The sequence below is a fragment of the Euprymna scolopes genome, chromosome 37, assembly GCF_053919585.1.
Source record: "Euprymna scolopes isolate OS-2025 chromosome 37, ASM5391958v1, whole genome shotgun sequence".
NCBI lineage: Eukaryota > Metazoa > Mollusca > Cephalopoda > Sepiida > Sepiolidae > Euprymna > Euprymna scolopes.
The window spans coordinates 30,458,250-30,482,006 of record NC_136518.1 but is presented as its reverse complement, the minus strand read 5'-3'; the positions used below and the strand labels follow the sequence as shown (position 1 = coordinate 30,482,006).

Here is a 23,757-nt window from a genome sequence, read left to right as displayed (position 1 = left end):
GGTACGTTTACAACGAATAAACACTCCAATCTAGTAGATGTATCAGAATTTTTGTAGGAATTTTTGACACCCCTATAACGAAACTGTGAATAAAATATAAAAAACTCGTAATTTCTCCTTTAAAAGTGGGTTGTTTATTTTCTTTATGGATTATACTTCCAAAATAAACTATTAAAGTTGTTTTAAAAGTAATAGAAATATTTTTTTATTTTTTAAAAAACAGTAATGAATTTTACGAACTCAATATTTTTCAATTTTTAAAATTTAAAAATCTATCAAAATTTTTTTATTGATTCTATTTTTACGATATTTTCAGGGTCAATGTGAAATTTTATGCTCTTTCCAATAAACCGAATATAATATTTTAGACAAAAGTTTTTTTAATTCACGCCCCCCCCATTTTCAAGTCTCTATTAAAAAGTAAATAATTAATTTACTCACCAAAGTTTTATATATCACAAATTGAAGAGAAAAGGTCAATAAGTAATATATTCAAATTTAAAACAAAAAAGTAGTGTTTTTTAGAAATTTACCTGTAAAGTTCGAAGTTTAAAACCCTTTTTTTTAACCACGTTGTTTGTTTTTTCTTTTGTTTTTTTTTTTATGAAACCTTGGTCCTTGCTCCTTTAATTGAAAAAAAAATTAGGGCTTCAATTACATTTTTCGAGTAGTTATAAACTTGGAAAGACAGGGGGTCGAATAATTCACGCCTCCCATTCTGAAATGTCTATTAAAAAGTAAATAATTTACTCACTGTTGTGGTGGCAACCACTTATTTGCATATGCGAATAACATAACACTATAAATGGCAAGCCTAGGTTGGCCTTGGGGTGTCTTCCTCAAATGCCACCAGAAGTGACGCCGAAGAGCGTACATGTCCTCCCACCAAGACTCTCTGACTCGACATCGTCATTTGTACATATTGTAAATATACCTTTTCTTTAATACACTTATTATTGCGTTATCTTGTTGTTTGCGTCTTCATTGTATTTCCTTACTAATTATTGTTCAACCTTGCAACCACAACAGTTGGTGACGAGATATGAAGCGTCAAATATAACAGTTTGACGAAGAACTATTTAAAAAAAAAAGTACAACGCAAAGGTTGACCATTTTTTTTAAGGAATGCAAAGTGTTGACGAGCAAACGGATTTTACGCTAAAGAGAAGTTTCAACGCAAGTGAAAAAAAAACAAAAAAACTCTAACGTGGCAAAAGCGACAATTTACGCCGTTTTCTGGGAATCCGACTTGCAAACGAATGTAAAAGTGAATTTTTGTTTGTCGCTACACGACAAATCTTACTAAAGGACCAACTTGCAAACGAAAAGCGAACTTTGTTCTGTCGCAAAAACGACAGGTCAGACCCGTATTACGAAAAGCAAGGAAGTAACCTACGAAAAAAGTTCACCAGTGGATTCTAATTACTGTTCTCCGTAAACAAAGCAACAACTAAAGGACTTTTTAATTAATGTTTTGGTTGACGTCGGTACTAAAAGGAAATACCACAGCTAAAACTAAAATTCAAGGAAAGGATTTTTTTCCTTGAAGTTGTCACTGAATAACGGATAATACAGTAAAACGTCACGGGGAAAAAAAAGGTAATCTCAATTTAAGAGGTATTTTAATTACTAAAATACTAGAGAAAAAAAACTCAAAGAACTAAATGTACTGCATACATTTATTCAATTGTGACTCGATAAAAAAAAAACCCAAACTTTTATTTTGTGGAAAGAGTTACTTATTAGTAAGTGCCTAAAACGGAAAGTCAATTCCATTTCGTGATTCCAGATAAATCTGTTTTATTTATTTTTTTTTTTGCAGCGTGACTCGCAAAAAGAATATATTATTGCAAGCAGCGATATTATTATTGAAAACAGGAGCTTACAGCAGTTTGCTTTTTTGTTGTAACCCAAACCGGTGTATATGGTACATGGTACAATATTTTTTTAACTACACACTAAAAAAAAAAAAAAAAAAAAAAAAAAACATGGAAGACTTATCAAAAATGTTCATGCAATTTTTACAAGCACAAGCTACACAAAACGAGCTTTTGCAAACACAAATACAGGCACAGGCTGACCGCGAGGAAAAGAGAGAGGACAGATTATTGAAATGGCAGCAGGAACAAGAAGAAAAGCAGAAAATGGCGCAATTAAAGCAGAAAAAACTGCAATTGGAACATGAAGCAAGACAAGAGGAACGTTTTGCTAAAACACTGGAACTACTAAAGAGTAATCGAGAAAATGTCGATAGTGTTAATTTCTCCCATACAACTATTTTTAATAGCATGGACACATTTCATTATGTGCCTGAGGAAGAGAAGAATTTTGAAGCATACTACACAAGATACGAGGATGTTTTTCAACTGGACTGTACAAATTGGCCAAATAGTCGGAAAGTGAGCCTCTTACTCAGAAAATTGGGTACATCAGAACACAGCAAATTCGTAGATTACATATTACCTAAAAAAAACTGCGGAATTAGAGTTCATGGAAGCTGTAAAATTACTAAAAGAATTATTTAATCCAAATATATCTCTTTTTCATAAAAGATGGCTGTGCATGAATCTAAGAAAGATGGAAAACCAAGATTATTTGACATACGCATCAGTTGTCAATAAAAACTGCGATAATTTTAAGCTTGCAGAACTAACGGTAGAAGATTTTAAATGCCTAATCTTCGCTCAAAGGTTAGTTTCCACGAAGAATGCAGAAATACGCAGACGAGTGTTGTCTAAGCTGGAATCTGAGCAAGATTTAACCCTCCAGAAACTAGCAGAGGACTGTGAAAGGGGCATTACACTAAAAAAGGATTCAAAAAATATAGAAGAATCCGGAGTAGCATATGTAAGAAAAGTTAGAAAACCATACGCACCAACCAAGAACTTTACAAAGAAAAGCAATGGAACGGGATATTCCAAAGATAATAACCACATCCTAGTACACCATCAAACATATCACCAGCTGATCTAATGTTTGCCAGAAAGGTAAAATCAGCGTTTGACAAACTATTGCCAAGGCAGGCAATTATCCGAAACACTACACACACGAGAAGAAAGAAATATAACTCGGGAGATCGAGTATATTTTAAGTGCTACAGAAATAACACATCTTACTGGGAATGTGGAGTAGTGGATAAACGCATTGGTGATTGTACATACATGATTAAAGGTCCACAGAATATACATAAAAGGCACCTAAATCAGATAAAAAAACGTCATATCCAAGACGATGATGATACGACAACAGTCGAAGAGGAGGACACCATAGATATCATATACGAATTTTTTAATTTGGAACCGCCTCAAAATGCACCTGAAAACCGAAGATCAGGTAGGAAAAGAAAAGTGAATGAACCATTAATGGTAAACCCAAAAAGGAAAAGATATTGAAATCTGTGTGACTTCAAATCTTGGGAGGGAGGTGTTGTGGTGGCAACCACTTATTTGCATATGCGAATAACATAACACTATAAATGGCAAGCCTAGGTTGGCCTTGGGGTGTCTTCCTCAAATGTCACCAGAAGTGACGCCGAAGAGCGTACATGTCCTCCCACCAAGACTCTCTGACTCGACACCGTCATTTGTACATATTGTAAATATACCTTTACACTTATTATTGCGTTATCTTGTTGTTTGCGTCTTCATTGTATTTCCTTACTAATTATTGTTCAACCTTGCAACCACAACACTCACCAAAGTGTTATATATCACAAATTGAAGAGAAAAGGTCAATAAATAATATATTCAAATTTAAAACAAAAAAGTAGCATTTTTTAGAAATTTATCTGTAAAGTTCGAAGTTTAAAACCTTTTTTTTTTTAACACGTTGTTTTTTTGTTGTTTGTTTTAATGAAACCTTGGTCCTTGTTCCTTTAATTGAAAACAAAATTAGGGCTTGGGTTTCATTTTTCGAGGAGTTATAAGCTTGGAAATACGGGTGTATTTATTCACTATTTTTCACGAAATTTCTGACACACCTACCAATCTACCCATGTTAAGAACGGCTTTCGGAATAGACACCCATAACCTTACCTGCATACACGAAAAGTTATAAAAGTTGACGTGTCGAATGTGAATGATGAGTTGGGCGTAATGTAAAAATGTACCGAATTTAAAAGGGAACGAAATTCAAATTTCCGTTCCATTTTTACAACAACCGTAAAGCAGAGCATTCTATGCAAATTTTACCTAACTTACTGTATTAATGCTATTTTTTAAGCAAAAAAAATATTTAGGTTTGGCTATAAATTCCTTTACTCATTTCACCTTAAATAATTTAGGTGACTGAAATAGGAATCTAATTGAATCTTTAATTTCCTGAATAGTATGCGAGAATTCATTTTTCTTCGAGTTATATCGAATTCATTAATACGGACTTTAGGGGCTTATTTTCGTAATGTTACTGTAAAAATTATTTTTTATTGTTACAAATTACGATGCTTTATTGATATAAAAAAAAGCAAAAATAAATTCTTGCGTTTTTTATTTACTACTGAAAACCATAACTTTAGTAAAGGTATTTTTGTTTAAACAAAATAAAACATGTTCACTGAGAGTTAAGTAAAAATAATTAGTTCATTATATTCGGCGATCATTATTTGATAAATACTGAAATTTTCATTAAAATTAGTTAATTTCCTGATTTTTGGTGAATTTTTAAGTAAAGGGAGGGGTCAAAATGTTTATACACTTTAAACGTCGGCATTCATTTTGTCTGTACCTACGATTTTTCGATGTATATTTAATAGGAAAGCGACCACGTATGATTAATTTAAATTAAATTTCAATCACATGGTTACATTTACCGATATTGTAAACACAATCTATTTACATTAAGCATGTAGTGTGTTTTTAATGATGCAGTGTTGGCAACTGAGATTTTAAAAAACCCGCGAGATCAGGAGAAAGAAATGTCCAGAAAATCGCTAGATTTTTAACTTTTATCGTCTGAAATTTTCAAAAATCGCTAATTCTACCCCCTCCCCCCAAAACTCCATATTTTAACTTCCTACCATAAAAAAATTATAAATATAGTATATTCAATATATAAAATGTTCCGTGTTTTCTCACTATATGTTTCTGGAATTATATTGAAGCGGTTACATATTTTATCAGCTAGTTTTACCTGTTTTTTCAGAGAGGGTTTTTTTTTGCAGGAAACAAATCATAAACTCAAACTTTTTTATAATAAAAGTTAAATTGAAATATACTGCAAATTAAACATCACAATAATGGTGCAACACATTTTGAAATTAGAAAAATAAAAAACAAAAAAACTTTGTTTAAGCATGTTAAAAGTATTTAGGTTGGTAGATAATTAAATTCTACTGTATTGGTATAAGTTTTTTTTGCTGTTGTTTCTTGCTTTTTACAATTTTCGACTAAATACTTCTGTAGGGAAACGTGCGCCTTACCTAATTAGCACGTGTGCATAATTCAACGGGTCGGTCGTGGAATGAAATCAATGAAGAAGAAAGAAACAAAAATGGCTGCCTTATCTCTTTATATGCCTGCAATGTGACCACACGATATGCAAATGAGATGCTCCTGTATATATATTATTCCTTAATTGGAATTCATTTTTGAGATGAGCATTATATATATTAATTTATTTTTATTTCAGACTATTAGTCTCATCTTTATTAGTTGTTGTTTTTCATCTTTTATTGGATTGTTTATTCACAACATTTCGGCCAACTAATTCCTCTGGCCTTCTCTGGTTGGAGATAAAAGAGGGTTGATTTTTGAGAGGGTTGTTCATTTTGAAGTTGGATTTCAAAGCAATAACTTGAATTAGCAAAAGTACGTTGGGAGTTGAGAGAAGGTGCGTTACGTGTACAGAAGTTGGAAGTTTAGACAAAAGTGTTAACCTTACCCAGGAAATTATTGGTGTGACGGGCGGAAGAAATAAAACTCAAGTTATTGAGTTATAAGCTATTTCGGCTCTCGGTGTGCGGTGACTCGAAGGGCAGAAAATGGACAGATTCGACTTTCGCTTGATACCTGAGTTTGATGGATCTACCACTGGACCGTCTGTTGTCGAATGGGTGGAAAAGGCTGAAAAGATCTGTACACTGTGCAGAATTAAAGAACCAGCCACAGTCATTCCTTTGAGGTTAACCGGAGGGGGCTATGCAGTCTACCAGCAACTTGGAGATGAACCAGACTGGGATACAATCTAACACAGCCTGTATACAGCGTTTGGTACAGATCCGTTTGTTGCATGGCAACAGTTCACGAGCCGGCGACTTCACCCCAAGGAAAACGTTGATGTGTACCTAGCTGACCTACGAAAGTTGTCGGTACCATTTGGTGGGGTGAATGATAAGATATTAAGATGTGCCTTTCTAATAGGCTTACTTGAGGAGGTCTGCAAACTGTTGCGGGCATCGTCACAAATTGATTAATTGACAACAGATTAGCCCGAGCTCGAAACATCTGTAAGGAACAGGAGCCAATTTCAGTAGCAACTAGCATTCAACATGCAACAGTCGAACCGCATGGAAGCAATGTAGATTATCTCCCAGGTAGTAATAAGCGTGTAGGCCCAGTGTGCTATAAATGTGGGAAGGCCAATCATTTTGCTGAGGATTGCCGGAGTGATAGGAGGTGTGTATATCTACGAGCACAGAGACAAAATACAATGCTATCGCTGCAATAAGTATGAGCACATATCTCGCAACTGTTCGGGAAACGATGTTGGGGGCAAGGTACTATCGCCACCCTTGCCCCTTACCAACTAATAAACACAGGATTACCGGTCATTGGCGTTAAAATTGACGATGTGCAGTGTTCAGCACTCATAGACACGGGGTGTTCCCGGTCTATAGTTAGTGCACATTACTGTCAGATGTGGCGGGAGCAACCAGTCGGTATTATGACGATCAATGGTTTATCCCGAGCATGTTGTGGTGAAGGGACGATTACGATCTGTACTGAGAAGGGTGACACAGCCAAAGTTGATGTTCTGGTGATGCAAGAAAACCCCCTTGGCTATGACATGTTGATTGGAACTAATGCAACGCAAGCACTGGGAGGCGTCATAATCACAGCCACTGGTGGTGTAATGCTTGGAGAAGGAAAAGAAGTCTGTGCAGCCATATCTATTGAAGAAAAGGACTTCTGTACTACGTTTGACGACAAGGAAAAGACGTGGACTGCAAAGTGGAAATGGACTATGAGCCAGGCACCAGATCGGCTGTACAACACCATTCCAGAGTATGTAGTTTTCACAAAGAATAGGGCCGCATATGAAGAAGAACTTCAGATGTGGATTGATCACGGATGGTTAATACCATACCCACAGGAACGTCTAGGACCACCTAAAGGATTAATTCCGCTCATGGCTGTTGAACAACCTACTAAAGACAAAATTCGGCCCGTAATGAATTACCGAGAATTGAATCAACATGTTGATGCTTTCACTGGAAACGCAGATGTGTGCGCTGCTAAACTAAGAGGGTGGCGTCAGAAAGGGAGTAATGTAGCACTGCTGGATTTGAAGAGAGCCTACCTGCAGATACGTGTCCATGAGTCATTATGGCCATTTCAAACAGTGATAATCAAGGGAAAACGATATTGTTTGACACGTTTAGGTTTTGGCCTAAACGTAGCACCCTTAATAATCACAACTATTATTAAAACTATTTTGTAGCAGGATGAGACCACAGCAAAAGCTGCTTCAGCTTACATTGACGACATCTACGTTAATGAGGATATAATGTCTGCAGATGTGGTTCGAGCAAAACTGGAATCGTTTGGGTTAATAAGCAAAGACCCTAAGCGCATAAAGGACTGGGTGCCCGTGTTAGGCCTAGAGGTCTATGAGAAGGGCAATACTTTGTGATGGAAGCGAGGGAGCGCAATTCCAGAGTTACCCAGTGTATTGACAAGACGCATTGTGTTTTCTATTTGCGGTAAATTAGTAGGACATCTACCTGTCTGGGGATGGCTCCGATCGGCAACAGGGGTATTAAAAAGACGAGTAACTGCAGTAACCAAAGGATGGGACGACATGGTGGATGATGATTCTCTCCAGCAAATGATGGCTGAAATGTTGTCCAGAGTACATAGGAACGACCCTGCCCAGGAGGAGTGGCAAGTATCTGGAAACGAACTGAATGCATGGGTTGACGCAAGTTCACTGGCTACAGGTGTCGTGTTGGAACAGTTGGGTGCCATTGTGGAAGATGCGTGCTGGCTTCGTCCGAAAAATGATGCCCAGCATATAAATTTGGTAGAATTCGATGCCACGTTAAAAGGGCTTAATCTTGCATTGCAATGGCCGGCTAAGGTCGTGCATCTCCACACTGACTCGTTGTGTGGTTACCACCTGTTGACCGACACCTTGACTGGAAAGGCTCGAGTTAAGACTAGAGCTACAAGTGAGATGTTAGTACGAAGGAGACTGGCAATAATAAAGCGTATAGTTGACGAATACAGCTTGCAGGTGGACATTACCTTAGTTTCGTCGATGCAGAATTTGGCTGATAGCTTGACTAGAGTACCAAAGAGGTGGATTGATGTAATGAGGCAGGGATCTGATCCTCCACAACAGACATGCGCGGCCGTAACAGATCAAGTAACACCTGGCCAGATCCGTACAATACATCAGCAGAGTGGACATCCCGGAATTCGGAGGACAACATATTTTGTCCGAAGAGTGTGTCCTTCAAGAGCATCAATCAAGGCAGCTATACGCTCGTGTGAAGAGTGTCAGCGAATTGATCCGGCACCATCCCAATGGCAAAAAGGGAAGCTTAAAGTGGAGGACAACTAGTATCGAGTAGGAATGGATGTAACGCATTATGAGGGCAAGCATTTTTTGACCTTGACAGATTGTGATCCGACACGCTTCACGATATGGTGCCTGTTGACACGACAGGATGCATCTAGCATTATACGACAGTTGAGAGCTGTCTTTTTTTAATGTGGTGCCCCACAGGAAATTCTGACTGATAACGCCACTACGTTTCGATGTCAAGAATTTAAGAAATTTACGCAGGAATGGGGGATTAGAATGCGTTACCGATGTGCATATTTTCCAGAAGGTAACGGTATAGTGGAGCGGTGTCACCGCACCATTAAAAGAATTGCGGCCAAGACACAGTGTTCTATTTCAGAAGCTGTGTACTGGTATAATGTGACACCAAAGGACGATGCAACACCAGAAACTGCACCAGCTAATGGGATTTACCACTATAAACAGAGTATAAAAGGAATTGATGTCATACCATCAGTGGTTAGCGTTGTCAATACACCATATCAAGTGGGAGACCGTGTTTGGGTAAAACCCCCAAATGCTGGGTGCACTGTAAAATTTTGCAGAGGAAAAATAGACAAAATCATAAGTCCTCAGACCATGTTGATTAATGGTGTATCACGTCATGTAAAAGATATCCACCCCTGTTATACCTCTTCTGATTCTGAGGATAATGAGGAAGATCACATACAGTTCAGGGATGATCCTGATCGCCTACTGCCCCTACAGGTGAGCATAGAAACATTACCTACAGAACCAGATGAAGGAATGGTGGAACATACTAGTGGCAATAGTGATGAGGACGATGGACATGAGGAAGTAATACCACCAGTTCCTCATCAAAGTACCCGAGAAAGACGAATACTGCCCACCCGCCGTGATTGTGAAACACCACCTATAGCACCACGAGAGGGAATAATGAAACATACTGAGGAAGATGGAACAGAGGAAGTGATGCCTCCGATTATTCAAAGGAGTACCCGACAAAGACGGATACTGCCCCCTTGCCCTGATTGTGAAACACCGCATAGTGAACCACAAGAGAGGATAATGGAACAGACTTATGGCAATAACGGTGGTAATGAGGAAGATGGCAATGAGGAAGTGCTTCCCCGATTCTTCGAAGAAGTACCCGACAAAGACGACTAACCCCTGCCCTGTGTGTGATCATGAGATCAGGGGGGAGTGTAGGGAAACGTGCGCCTTACCTAATTAGCACGTGTGCATAATTCAACGGGTCGGTCGTGGAATGAAATGAATGAAGAAAAAAGAAACAAAAATGGCTGCCTTATCTTTTTATATGCCTGCAATGTGACCACCCGATATGCAAATGAGATGCTCCTGGTTGGAGATAAAAGAGGGTTGATTTTTGAGAGGGTTGTTCATTTTGAAGTTGGATTTCAAAGCAATAACTTGAATTAGCAGAAGTACTTGGGAGTTGAGAGAAGGTGCATTACGTGTACAGAAGTTGGAAGTTTGGACAAAAGTGTTAACCTTACCCAGGAAATTATTGGTGTGACGGGCGGAAGAAATAAAACTCAAGTTATTATAACTTCTAAATTAAGCAGGGTTGCTTAGATCGTATTTTAAACTAAACTTCGAAGGTTGGAATGCCCCCCACCTAAAATGTACTTGGAAAAATCGATTTTATAGCGAGATTTTAGAATGGTTAGCCGAAAAAAAGGTGAAAAACAAAACAAATAATCAATAAATAATTGTTACCAAAGGCAATAAATGCTACTTTTTTTTACTTACATGAATGAGTTTATTTTATGTTTTAAAGTATTTTCAAGCGCTTTTCTTTATTTTTTAATCTAAAATTGCGGATGTGTGGGTGCCAAATATCTCCAGAATTTATAGAATTCCCCGCTAGATTGCAAACGAAATCTCCAGATCTAGCAGGAAAACCGCTAAATTGGAAACACTGGTCACGTGACAGGAAGCGGTAATAAATAATTGTCACTAATTAAAAATGGCCTATCGGTACAAAGAAAATCACCTACTTATCATAGAAAAATAAAGTATAATGTTATAATTAAAAAGAAATATATAAAAACACACATGGATATAGTAAACATGTTATACCAAAACGTGGAAGCCATCCGTTCAGTGGTTTTTTAGACTATTAATTGCGAACGAACCAAGAGTTACATTATGTATATATATATATATATATATATATATATATATATATATATATATATAATTCTTGTTAATCTAGTCCGTTTTTAATAATCTAAATAACTACTAGACCAATTGCTTCGAAATTTGGTATAATATTTTTACTGTCCCCATGCACGTTTTTATATATCTCTTTGTAATTAACTTTGTATGAACATAATAAACGTTTATAATTAACTTTGTATTAACATAATAAACGCTTTAAAATAAGTGAAACCACTAAGAACTTAGCCAGTTAAGTAGAAAACGAACACTTAGAAAATCGATTTTATTTAAAAAAAAAAAAAAAAAAAAAAAACATTAAACAAGTAAAAATATTTTTTTTAAATATTATGAGGGGGTGGGGGCTATAGAGCAAAATTATTTTTTAAAAATATTATGGGGGGGTTATAGTCTATTTTAAAAACAATATCTCCTTCAAGAACGATCATAAAATGTGTTTTCAATCGATATTTATTCAAATTAGTGACCAGTTTTCCTACCTAGCGAAAGGGGACGAGTTTTCCGGGGTCGAGTTTTTCGGAGAGGAGTTTTCCGGAGACAAGTTTTCAGGAGACGAGTTTTCCCGAGACGAGTTTTCCCGGGACGAGTTTTCCGGGCACCCGAGAGATGCCATGTGCTAACAATGGTGCCCGGAAAACTCGCCCCGGGAAAATATATTTTACTTGTTTAATGTTTTTTTTAATAAAATCGATTTTCTAAGTGTCCGTTTTCTACCTAACTGGCTAAGTTCTTAGTGGTTTCACTTATATTAAAGCGTTTATTATGTTCATACAAAGCTAATTACAAATTTTTTTTTGTTCTTATTTTAACGATGTTTTTTGGGGTCATAAAAACAATAATAAAAAACATAACAAAAAAATTTAAAAAACAGGGAGCGATTCGATTCTTCGTTACTTTTTTGTTTTGGTTTTTTAATTATGATAGTTTTTTTGTTATTATGTTTTTGTTTTCTCTCATACCAAATGCACTCATGCGTTATTTAAAATTATAATTTTATCAATTATCAACATTTATTGTCTTCCTGTCAAATTTTGCAAAAATTAACTAATAAATTAAAAGCGAAATATTTTTTTGGCGCGAGAGATGCCACGTGCTTACAATCTCTCATTAACTCATTTTTAATTTTTTAAATTTTTACTTCAAAATTCTAAAATCAATCATTAAGAGAAAAAGTAATCACTAGATAAATTTATTAATCAATTTTATTGAAAACTCCGCTATCATTTATCAAGAACCTTTTTAATTACATTTTTTGTTGGTTGTTTTTCGCTCTCTAAATTATATTTTTAAAAATATTAAAATTTATTATTTTCTTTTTAAAACCAAATCTCTCTGAATAATTTCTTTAATTTTCTATTTTTTAGCGATTATCAAGACACCTAAGATGTGATATACCGGACATTATTTCTCGTTCTCACGTAACACTCGACATGTTTTTTGTCTGTTTTCTGTGTTTTTTTCTTTACCGAATAAACGATTCCAAATAAATTAAACAACGTAGTCGGTGAGGTAGAAAAATCGATTTTACCATTTTATAAACAACAGTAAATAAGTATATTCTTTTTATATTAATATAAAAAAAAATATGCCAGTTAGGTAGAAAACTGACACTTAGAAAATCGATTTTATTTTAAAAAAAAAAAAAAAAACATTAAACAAGTAAAAATATTTTTTTTAAATATTATGGGGGCTATAGTCTATTTTAAAAAACAATATCTCCTTCAAGAACGATCATAAAATGTGTTTTCAATCGATATTTAGTCAATAATAGACCAGTTTTCCTACCTAGCGAAAGGGGACGAGTTTTCCGGGGTTGAGTTCTCCGGAGAGGAGTTTTCCGGAGACGAGTTTTCCCAGGACAAGTTTTCCTAAATTCAAAACTGTACTTAGAATATGTCTCCTGCCGTGGAAGATTTACTTAAGAAAAATATCATTTTTTTTTCATTGAATTTTGCTTTCGTTTGTGAGGGATTTCCGGCAAAAAAAAAATAATTGTCAAAAAATATTTATCTGCTTAAGATAGTAAAACATCTGCAAGATATTAAAAAGAAAGGTTTTATTTCTCCAGCCTGTAAATAAATATTTTGATTCTGCTTGACGTAAAACACGTTCAAATATATTTAAAATCATGCAGATATTCGCCTTTAGTTCCTTGTAGTTATACAAAACATAATGGCAAAGGTCAAACAAAATATGAATTTTTTAAATAGAATTTTTTCTTAAGTCGTGAGAGATTTGGCCCAAAATATTATATATTTATTTGCGGACTGTTATCTTCACCTTAATAGTTGTTGTTTTACCACATTTCGTGCAATTATTCATCTGGCCTTTTTCAGGTGGTTTTTAACCGCGACGGGATTGGAATGCTGAGTCTCTTAACTGTATCCTTAGTAAGTACTGCCTTCCATAGTTGTTGTCTAACCACGATTTGGCCAACTAATCCTCTGGCCTGCTTTTGGATAGGGTTAAATCCACTATCTTCAAACAATGCTCACCTGGAACCGTAGTAACTCCACGTTTCTATTCACTACACCATGGTGCCCGAAAGGGCGAGGAAAGTTGGATTCTTTCTTTTCTTATAAATCCAACTTTTCGTTCTTATCTGGTCTTTCATCGTTGGGTCCGTACCGAATGGTATATTTTATTACTTTTAATTGGAATCCTATCCCATCGAGGTTAACAACTAGGAGTGTCAGAAGATGCCATTAAAAAAGGAGTGATTAAATAAACACGCTATGTCATTTCAAACCCTAATATTTTTCATTAAAAAGAGCAAAGACCAAACTTCAAAATAATAAAAGGTTTTATCGAAAAATATACAATATTTTTTTAATCAGTTTTCTTTAAAAAAGATTTCACGAAATTCAACGCATTTTAACTTAATCTAAATATGATATATATATATATATATATATATATATATATATATATTAAAAAAATCACTTACCTATATAAAATGCAAATCAATGGATATATTCGTAACATCTGACAAGAGAAATAAAACTAGAATCAGACGATCAGGCCTTTATGTGCTTCAGACTAAATATGCAACACAATATTAGCTACTTGTATTTTCTCTACCGCTCTCCCTTAAATCAAGACTGCGCCCTAATAAACAAAGTCTCAGACAGCATAGATATAGCACTCTCCCTCGATACTAGCGCACAAATACATGCATTTGGTGACTTCAATGTCCACCACAGTAACTGGCTAGGATTCTCTAATCACACAGACGTAGCTGGTAGCACAACACATAGCTTCTCTATATCCCATTCCCTATCTCAGTTGGTTACATTTCCGACACGTTTCCCAGACCAGCAAGATCAACATGCCTCACTTCTAGATCTCTTTCTGACAACGGTTCCCGATGACTGTACAACAAATGCCCACAGCCCACTCGGGAATTCTGATCACGCTGTGATAATGGTAGAAATCAGCCTAAATTCTCGCCCTAAAACTGAAGACCAACTACTCAAAACAACGAGGTATTACAAAAAGGCTGATTGGGAAGCCATCAAGGAACTCATCAGAGATGCTCCATGGCAAAATATCTTTACTCTTCAAGCGGAACAATGTGCAAATGAGACCAGTGAATGGTTCAAAACTGCAATTGAAGCACATGTTCCCTCACGGAAATTCTATAGCAAGCCCCACTCTCCCCAATGGTTTACTTCTGCTTGTGCAGCTGCCATTTGTCAAAGGCAGCATGCGTTCCGCAGATTCAACCGACATAAGTCCAGCTCAAATAAACAGAAGTTTATAGAAGCTAGAAATAATTGTAAGAGAGTGATAGAGACAGCTAAGACAGATTACTCTGAAACAACCAGAAAACGCATCGAAGCACAGAAATTAGGAACCCAGGATTTTTGGAAAATCTACAACAGCGTAGTAAATAATGGACAGTCAACTATTCCCCCACTATCATGAGGTTGCTTGCACGGCAACTTACAAGGATAATCTGCTTGCCTGTCAGTTTGCCTCAAACTCCACACTGAACTCGGTACACCACTCACTCCCTGATTTTCCTCTGCGAACAGACGCCACACTAGATGATTTGAAAATCACCCCTTCTCAGGTACATACTATTATAAAAAATCTTGACACTTCAAAAGCATGTAGACCAGATCTCACCCCGGCTGTGCTATTTAAAAATGCTCTGCCGAGGTTGCTCTAGTTCTCTCCAAACTTTACAATAAATGCCTTAACGAATCGTGCTTTCCTGACTGCTGGAAAACCGCTTCTGACTGGTAAGTCTTCAAGAATTCTGGTGAAAGAACTGACCCACTAAATTATCGCCCCATTAGCCTCCTCCCGCTTTTCGCCAAAATATTTGAGTCCTTAGTTAATCAAGCCCTAGTCCAGCACCCAACTGACTGACAAACAATATGGATTCAGGCAAGCCCGTTCAACAGCAGATATCTTAACTGTAGTTTCTGAACGTATATACCGTTCATTAGACAAAACAGGGGAGGGTAGAGCGGTAGCCCTTGATATATCTAAGGCTTTTGACAGGGTATGGCACGATGGTTTTCTAAGGAAAATTAGATCATATGGAATCACTGGAAGAATTCATAATGTAATTAAATGCTTCTTAAGTAAGAGAAAGATACAAGTTGTCCTCGACGGTCGTACATCTAAACAATATGACATAAATGCGGGAGTACCTCAGGGGTCTATCCTTGGACCTCTATTATTCCTGATATTCATAAATGACCTCCCTGATAAAATTGTTTCGGAGATGGGTATATTTGCCGATGACACCACTCTCTATAACAGATATGAGGGCAAAACAAATGAACACATATCCAAGGAAATGGCAGAAACACTAGAGGATGACTTCCAATCTGTAGTGGAATGTGGACAAAAATGGATGGTCACATTCAATGCTGCCAAGACTAAACTTGTTTCCTTCAATAACTACAAGAAACCTTCTCTACCACCAATAGCAATGACCAAGAACACATTGCCTGAAAGTACTTCTTTTAAACTCCTCGGCCTAACGTTTACAGGGAATATGAACTGTAATAGATACATTGAGAGCATTGCCAAGGCTGCTGCAAGGAAGGTTGGCTCCCTCTACCGTGCTAAAAAACTACTTACGCCTGACTGTATCCTATACCTCTATAAGGCCACCATTCGCCCATGTATGGAGTACTGTTGTCACATCTGGGCTGGTGCATCTGCTGTTTGTCTCTCGCTCCTGGACGCGGTTCAAAAGAGAGTCGCCAACCTGATAGGTCCTGAACTGTCATCTAGGCTTCAGCCTCTGTCCCATGGGCGAGATGTTGCATCCCTCTGCCTGTTCTACAAATACTTTAATGGTGAATTCTCTGACGAACTGCAAACACTTGTACCTCCCCGACGTAACTACCCCCGACAAACCCGACAAGCTACTAAGTCTCATCCCTTTACAGTAGAGATCGCTAGGTGCAAGAAAGCCTTTTACTCCAATAGTTTCTTCCCCAGAACTCTGGGTCTTTGGAACTCCCTTCCGGGATTCTGCTTTCCCAACTGCACTGATATGCAGAAGTTCAAGTGTAATGTTAACAAACATCTTTCTACTTATCTCCCTTCATAATAACCCTGCTAATAAGTCCCTGATAGTAGCCCCTGCTTCAAAGTGGCACTGTGCCTTGTTTGAGGTGAAAATTGAATAATAATTAAAAAAATGGATGCTGCCATTCTTCATTTATGAAAATTTGTCCATATTTATATGTCATATTCCATGTATTTTTTAAATAAAAGAATTTTTTTAAACAACTATTTGAAAAGATGGCCATTACGTAAGCATTAACCGGTGTTAGCTAGCCGGTGTTTCTTCATGTTTTGAAATACGGATGGATAAAAGGACTATAAAAACGTAAAAACAACACATACGCGTGAGCCGTCAAGTCTTGTGCGTGAAGAAGTATGTGCCACCGTCTATAAAAATGATCACATTTTACTTATAAGTTTTTATCTAAAAAAAACACTCGACGATTTTTTTTTCTTCTTCTTCTCTCCATGAGTGTTTGATTTAATATATTTAATTTCTTCTTTATGGAGTGATTTTTTTTTTAAATATCTAAAAAAAAAACTTTGAATGAAATAGAAAAAATTGTCGTAATTCTACGAAATTTTCTGGGCAATATAACAAGATTATAAGGTTACACTTAAAACAATTCAGCGTGATTTAAAAAAAAGGTTTTAAACTTGGATTTTACAGATAAATTTGCAAATAACTATTCTTTTTTTTTAAATGAGCTTATTGTGTTTATTGATCTTTCATCTTCAATTTAAGATATATAAATTTTAGGTGAGAAAATTCATTATTTTCATTTGAATAGACATTTCAAAATGGGAGGGGGTGAATTTTAAAAAACACGCTTGTCTAGAATATTATATCAGTTTATTCGAAAGAGCATAAAATTTCACATTGAACCTGAAAATATCGTAAAAATTGAACCATTAGAAAAATTTTGATAGATTTTTAAAGTTTAAAAATTGAAAAAAATTTAACTCGTAAAATTAAATTGATTTCATTACGTAAAAAATGGCTGCATGGACGCGTGCAGGTACTTTGTAAACACTGTTTTTTTTTGTTTTTTTTTTTAAATAAAAATAATATTTCTATTATTTTTTAAACAACTTTAATATTTTATTTGGGAAGCATATTCCTTAAAGAATATAAACAACTCAGAGAAATTACGATTTTTAAAAAAATATTTTATTCGCAGTTTTGTGTTAGAGGTGTCAAAAATTCCCCAAAAATTCTGACACACCTAGTTAACCATTCGAAGAATGCCATAAGAATACTTGGCTGAAACGGGACGAAATAACAATTATAATATTAAACGAATTGACAAAATGTATTTTATGCGAGCACGCGCAGAAAGAAGTAAAAAGATGTAAGCCAGTTGAAATGAAGATTTCGAATTCAACTTGCTGATATATTTTTGTACGCGTTATTCATCCAAACAAACCAAGATTTACACTATCTTTGTGTATGATTTCTTGCTAATTTCACTGTTATGTGACCGGAAGTTTAAGAGTTCGGCTGTTAAATATTTATAGACATAAATTTACTGTTTTTATATATATATATATATATATATATATATATATATATATATATATATATATATATATATATATATATATATATATATATATATAAACTCGTTTCTTATCGCTGAGCACTTTCAGTTGAATTAAGTCGGTAAATATCACTGCCTGACTGACGTAAAGAAAATTTAAAATTAAAATGTTTAAATTCAACGTTATTTCACGCAGTTAATGGTGGCCGAATGGATATGGTCTTTGCTAATCGAACTAGGGATGGCTCGTGTTGCCTAGTTCGAGTCTGTCGACTGGTGTTAATCGTGACACCCTGCACTGAAGATTCCCGAAAGGATGAAACGAAACACTAGTGTCTGTAAGTATTTAATTATTATAGTAAAAAAAAATAATTATATATATATATATATAATGTATGTGTGTACGTATGTATATATATATGTGTGTATGTATGTGTATAGATATGTGTGTATATATATTTGTATATGTGTATATCGACATGTGTGCATATATATATATTTGTATATGTGTGTGTATATATATTTGTATATGTGTATCTATTTATCTGTATTGTTACGAACGGCCATCTCGACATCAAATATTTTTTTCTTTATCTGCTGGCGATAGGATAAATACCTAATTGCATATTGAAACTGGGCGAGAGTCCACTAATTCATTCTTATTTTAAAACCTAATATTAAAGTCAGTTTGAAGGAACGAGAACCACGACATCTATTTTTTTTTTACATGGGTGTCACCACTTATCAAGGCCCAGAGGCCACTCGAGGATAAGGGTTAATAGGTATATATTAGTCATTGTGATTTTAGCATAGTAAACAGTGGGAATTTTGTAACTTGGATTACTTAGGGGGACGATTCAATTAGAACTTGTTCACATTGGACTTTTTCTTTTTTTTTTCATAGGTATCAACACATTATCAAGGTCAAGAGGCCACTCAAGGATAAGGGTTAAAGAGTGTACAGTAGAAATTGGACAATATAATAATCATTAGTAATGAAAATTTGTTAAATTTGATAACTTATATGGAACGGCTCATCAAGAACTTATTTACGTTAGACTTGAAGACAACCATATTGTAGTCAGCCGGAAAGCAGGAAAACGGAAGACAATTCCACAGGTGTGCAGTTCTAAGAAATCTACGTTTAGGTTTAGGCACAGATAAAGAGTGGGGGGAATTATTGATAGTGTTTACAGCTAGACGAGTGTTTCTTGTGAAAGTTTGGCGAGGGGGGACCATAGATTGAAGCTCAGTCGAACACTTTCCATGAAAATAGCGATACATCAGAGATAAACTCGCAACATCTCTTCTGTGAGATAGAGGTTGCAAGGAAGAGAAAAGGACATCTCCTACGAGGTTACGAAGTCTATTTTGAACTCTATCAAGGCAGGACAAGTCCTTTCTAGCAGCTCCTGCCCAGATGTGGCAACAGTATTCCATCCTTGGACGTACCTGGCTCTTATATAGATAGAGAATTGCATCAGCAGTGAGATATCTACTGGATCGATAGAAAGATCCCACCATTTTTCCAGCGGTCTTGGCAACAGATTTGATGTACGTGTTCCATTTAAGATCAGGAGTAATGGTCAAGCCCAGAAGCTTGTCAAAACTTGAAGCCTCCTGAAGACGAGAGCCATTCATTTCAATTGATGCCAGATGAGGATCAGAATGTTGATGATGTAAAGAGAGAAGCTTGGTTTTAGATGCATTAAAAGTAACCAGCCACTCCTTTCCCCATTGTACTACATGCTCAAGATCAGAGGAGAGAGAATTGGAAAGAACTTGGTCGTTTACTGTCTTAGATGTGCTACCATAAATGGTAGTGTCGTCAGCATAAATGTCTACAAATGATGTAAGGATGTGATTTGGAAGATCATTAATGGAGATCAGGAAAAGAGTTGGGCCCAGGATGGACCCCTGAGGGACACCGGCATTAATACTGTGGGCTTCTGATTTTTGCCCCTCAACTACTACTCTTATGAACCTATCAGAAAGAAATGATTTAATAATTGAGAAGACATTTCCAGCTATACCATAGCTAGAGATCTTATGAAGTAAACCTTTATGCCATACCCTATCAAAGGCCTTAGATATGTCAAGAGCAATTGCCCTAGAAAGGTTGCCTCCGTCGAGAGATTTGCTAATCCTATGAGATATAACTGTAAGCACATCTGGTGTAGATCTAGCAGAACGGAAACCATATTGAGTGTCACTAAGAAGGTTATTTTTATTGAGATGGTTGATTACTTCTGTATTTAACACAGATTCCAGCAACTTACTCATGACGCACAGGAGACTTATTGGCCTATACTGAGAGGGGGATGAGCGATCATCTAAATTCTTAAATACAGGGTATACTGATGAAATTTTCCAGGGAGATGGGAAACTATTCTCCTTAAGACAACGTTTAAACAGTTTTGTAAGTATGGGCGCTAGTTCAGGTTGAAGTTTTTTGAGTACTATAATTGGAATACCGTCCAGGCCAATTGCTTTACTGGAATCAAGGTTTTTGATTAGCTTGGCAACATCACGTACAGATATACGTATATCACATAGTGTGTTTTCAGATACAGGAGGAAATATTGGGGGTTGGCGGCCTTGATTGCAAAAGGTAGAATTAGCTGCAAAGTTCTTGACAAAGAGTTTGGCTTTGTCTGATGCTGACGAGATTACCTCAGGTCCATTGATGATAGTTGAGATGGAGCACACGCTTCTGTTCAGAATTCTGTTTGCTATTTGCCAAAACTGGTTGGAACCAAGCCGCTGCTCAGCTACTTTGGACTTAACAGATTGAGCATACAACCATCTTGCGCTCTTTATTACTTTCTTACAATGGTTGCTGGCAGTCCTGAAAGCGGCTTTAGTTTCCATACATCTATTACGTTGGAAACAGTGGAAAAAGTGATTTCTGTGCACAATGGCAGCAGCACATTCTGGAGAGAACCATGGCTGGCTGTTAGGTTTTTGCTGAAACTTTTTCGAGGGTATGAAACGGTCAATACCTACAATTAACCATTCCGTCAGGTCTAATACTATAGAGGACACATCCTTTTTAAATATGGAATGCAGAGGTAGATCAGTTATAAATGTACGGAAGCTATCCCAGTCAGCCTTAGTGTATCGATATACTGTACGATGGAGAGGTACGTCTGGGGATTTATTACATTTCATTTTTATCTTAATTGATACAACAGATTGGTCGGAAGATCCAAGAGGCGACAGAACAGAAACTGAACATAGTTCAGGGCAAGTTGTGAGAAAAAGGTCTAGTAGGCTCGCATACTGGCCGTCATTATCGGGCACACGGGTGGGTTCCTGAACAATCTGAGTGAGGTCATAGGCAATGGAGAAATCATGACAGAACCTCCCCTCATCATCGGTCTTGTTTGAGTGGATCAACCATTCGACGTTGTGAACATTGAAGTCTCCACATACGTGAATGTTAGCTGAAGGATAAGCAGATAGGACTTGGTCAATTTTCTCAGATATGCTTTTAAAGATAGTAACTCCGCTGTTGTGGGGGCGATAGAGAGTAAATAAAAATGCCGTAGTGTGAGCTAAAGCAACCCGGAAGCACGTATAGGGTAAGTTAGGATCTTCCCTGGAGATGTCCCTACCACATGGAAAGCTATCTTTAATATAGGCACATATTCCATGCCCATGGCGATCTTGGGGGTCAGATTTAGAAGTTAAGTTAGAGTATCCTTTAATTGCGAACTCATCTAGGGAAATAGCCTGTCCAATGCCAGTTTCACTTAAAAATAAAAGGTCTGGTTTAGTCTCCTGTAATTGGGTTTCAACCTCTGGAAGGTTAGAACGTAGACCCCTGATGTTGGAGAAGGAGACATGGTAGTAGGGGTCTACGTTGGAAGTTGGAGAACCGGGTTTAATCGTGTATTTTTTCTTGAAACTTGTCATGATGAAATTTTGAAATTTGTGGACTAGGTCGTCAGATTTACTTAGAGCAGGACAGAGAGGGGAAACTAAGAGAGAAAAAGAAATGAAGAATTTTTTTTTTATTTGTAGCTAATGATAAGGTAAAGCCGTAACAATTACCCACTAGTATGGCATCGAGAGGCCCCACCAGAAGCTACTGCATGGTCCAGAATCCATTCACCAAATGGCAATACAGCAGCCCCAGTACTTTGCACCTGCTGATAGGACAGCCTCCTTAGTGGTTAATCCAAGGTTCGGGTCCCTGACTATCAGGCGGATAACGTCAGCCCAGACAAAACGTTTACCTCCAGCACCCTTACTAGTGACATGGCTACAAGGATAGACATAGAAACAGAAAATTTCCGCCACCTCTGCCAACTGTTCACACAAAATACTGCCAACCTAGAAAACAGCTTTTTCTTCTCCCTTTGTCAGAAAAATCACTCATTAAAAAATGAGGACTGAGGGACAAATAAGAAGAAGCGAGAGTAACAGGAGCTGCCGATAACGCATCCACAATGCGTTTTCTACTCTCCATTAAAAAAAAAAAATTATTAAGTATTGTACTTAATAAAAGTCCAACAGACGTGTTTAAGGGAAAGTATGGTGATAGATTCCCCTCTCAACTAAAAATGAGTACAATTCGTAATCTATTTTTGCAATCAACTCGGTAGATAAATAAACATTTATGTACGAGAAAAAAAAAGCTAGCATTTAATAAAACAGAAATACACAAATTAAATACTGAAATAAAATGGAGTTATTAATATTTTAATCTAAAATAAAAAGCATGTTAAAATTGAAATCACTTATCTCAACAAAAACACTTCCGTCTCCAAATTGCAAACTGTAGTGAAAGAAATTGAGTTAGCAGCGTTGCCTCCCCGCGAGGGCAGAGTTTGACAAAAGATCGAGCTTTGCTGTGGGGAGATCCAGTTCCCTTGACAGAAGCGTTCTGGACGTAGTCAGAGATAGAAATTGCCTCAGTCATGAAAGATCTCTCTTCCATTTACCGAGGACAGAAAAAGTGAAGTGTAGCAGCAAAAGATACTACACTATGATTCGGTTCAGAAAGCCAAAGATTCAACCAGATAGAAATATTTCATCAGCCACGGAAAAGGAAGAAAACGATTTCGTCAATTCTATTTTTAGATCGAGATGCGAATCAAAGAAAAAAATCAGGAGGCGACCTCCTTCCTTCGCTCATTCCAACTGGAGTCCAGTCTCATTCTTCTATGTCACCCTTAAGCGTTATGACGCACTTTCAAACATGGAAACCCCGAAGAAAAAAATATACCGGCCAAAGGCGAATTGGAACGCTTAGCTACCTGTTTTATCGAAGCGGAAAATATCCTAATTAACATCGCAGAAAAGTTATTTTGGAAACCGAAAACGAATGCCAACAGACATGATATGAAAAAGGGGATAAAAAAAAGTCTTGAAAAACTGTGAATTTATTATTTGAACTTTTTCCCCCACAACACTAAATATGTCGCTAACAAGTTGTGAAAAAAACTCTTTAGGCTTAGTTATTTCGAAAGGAAAAACGAAAAAGACTTGTTTAAAATATGTATTATTATATTTCAAGTATCTGCAGTGAATTTAAACATATTCGTTTTATCTTTTGTACTTTGTTTTCTATTAGGTTGGTACAAAAATAATGGCATTTCTTGACGTTCAAGTGAACGTCAAAAACATTATTTTCGCACCAACCTAATATTTCACATCAAATTCTATTTGAAATTTTTATTAAAATATGGTAATACTCCAGTTTTATATTAAAAAAAAGTCCATACAA

At 36.4% G+C, this 23,757-nt stretch overlaps 1 protein-coding gene across 1 annotated transcript in view; it reads left to right on the top strand.

Annotated features, from left to right (window-relative positions):
- Positions 1–18,223: 18,223 nt before the first annotated feature.
- Positions 18,224–23,757, top strand: part of LOC145261117 (uncharacterized) — a 485,607-nt gene continuing 480,073 nt past the window's right edge. Inside the window, exon 1 of the mRNA XM_080119358.1 lies at positions 18,224–18,361. The gene's annotated coding sequence lies outside the window, so the exon portion shown is untranslated. The remainder of the gene's footprint in view (positions 18,362–23,757) is intronic.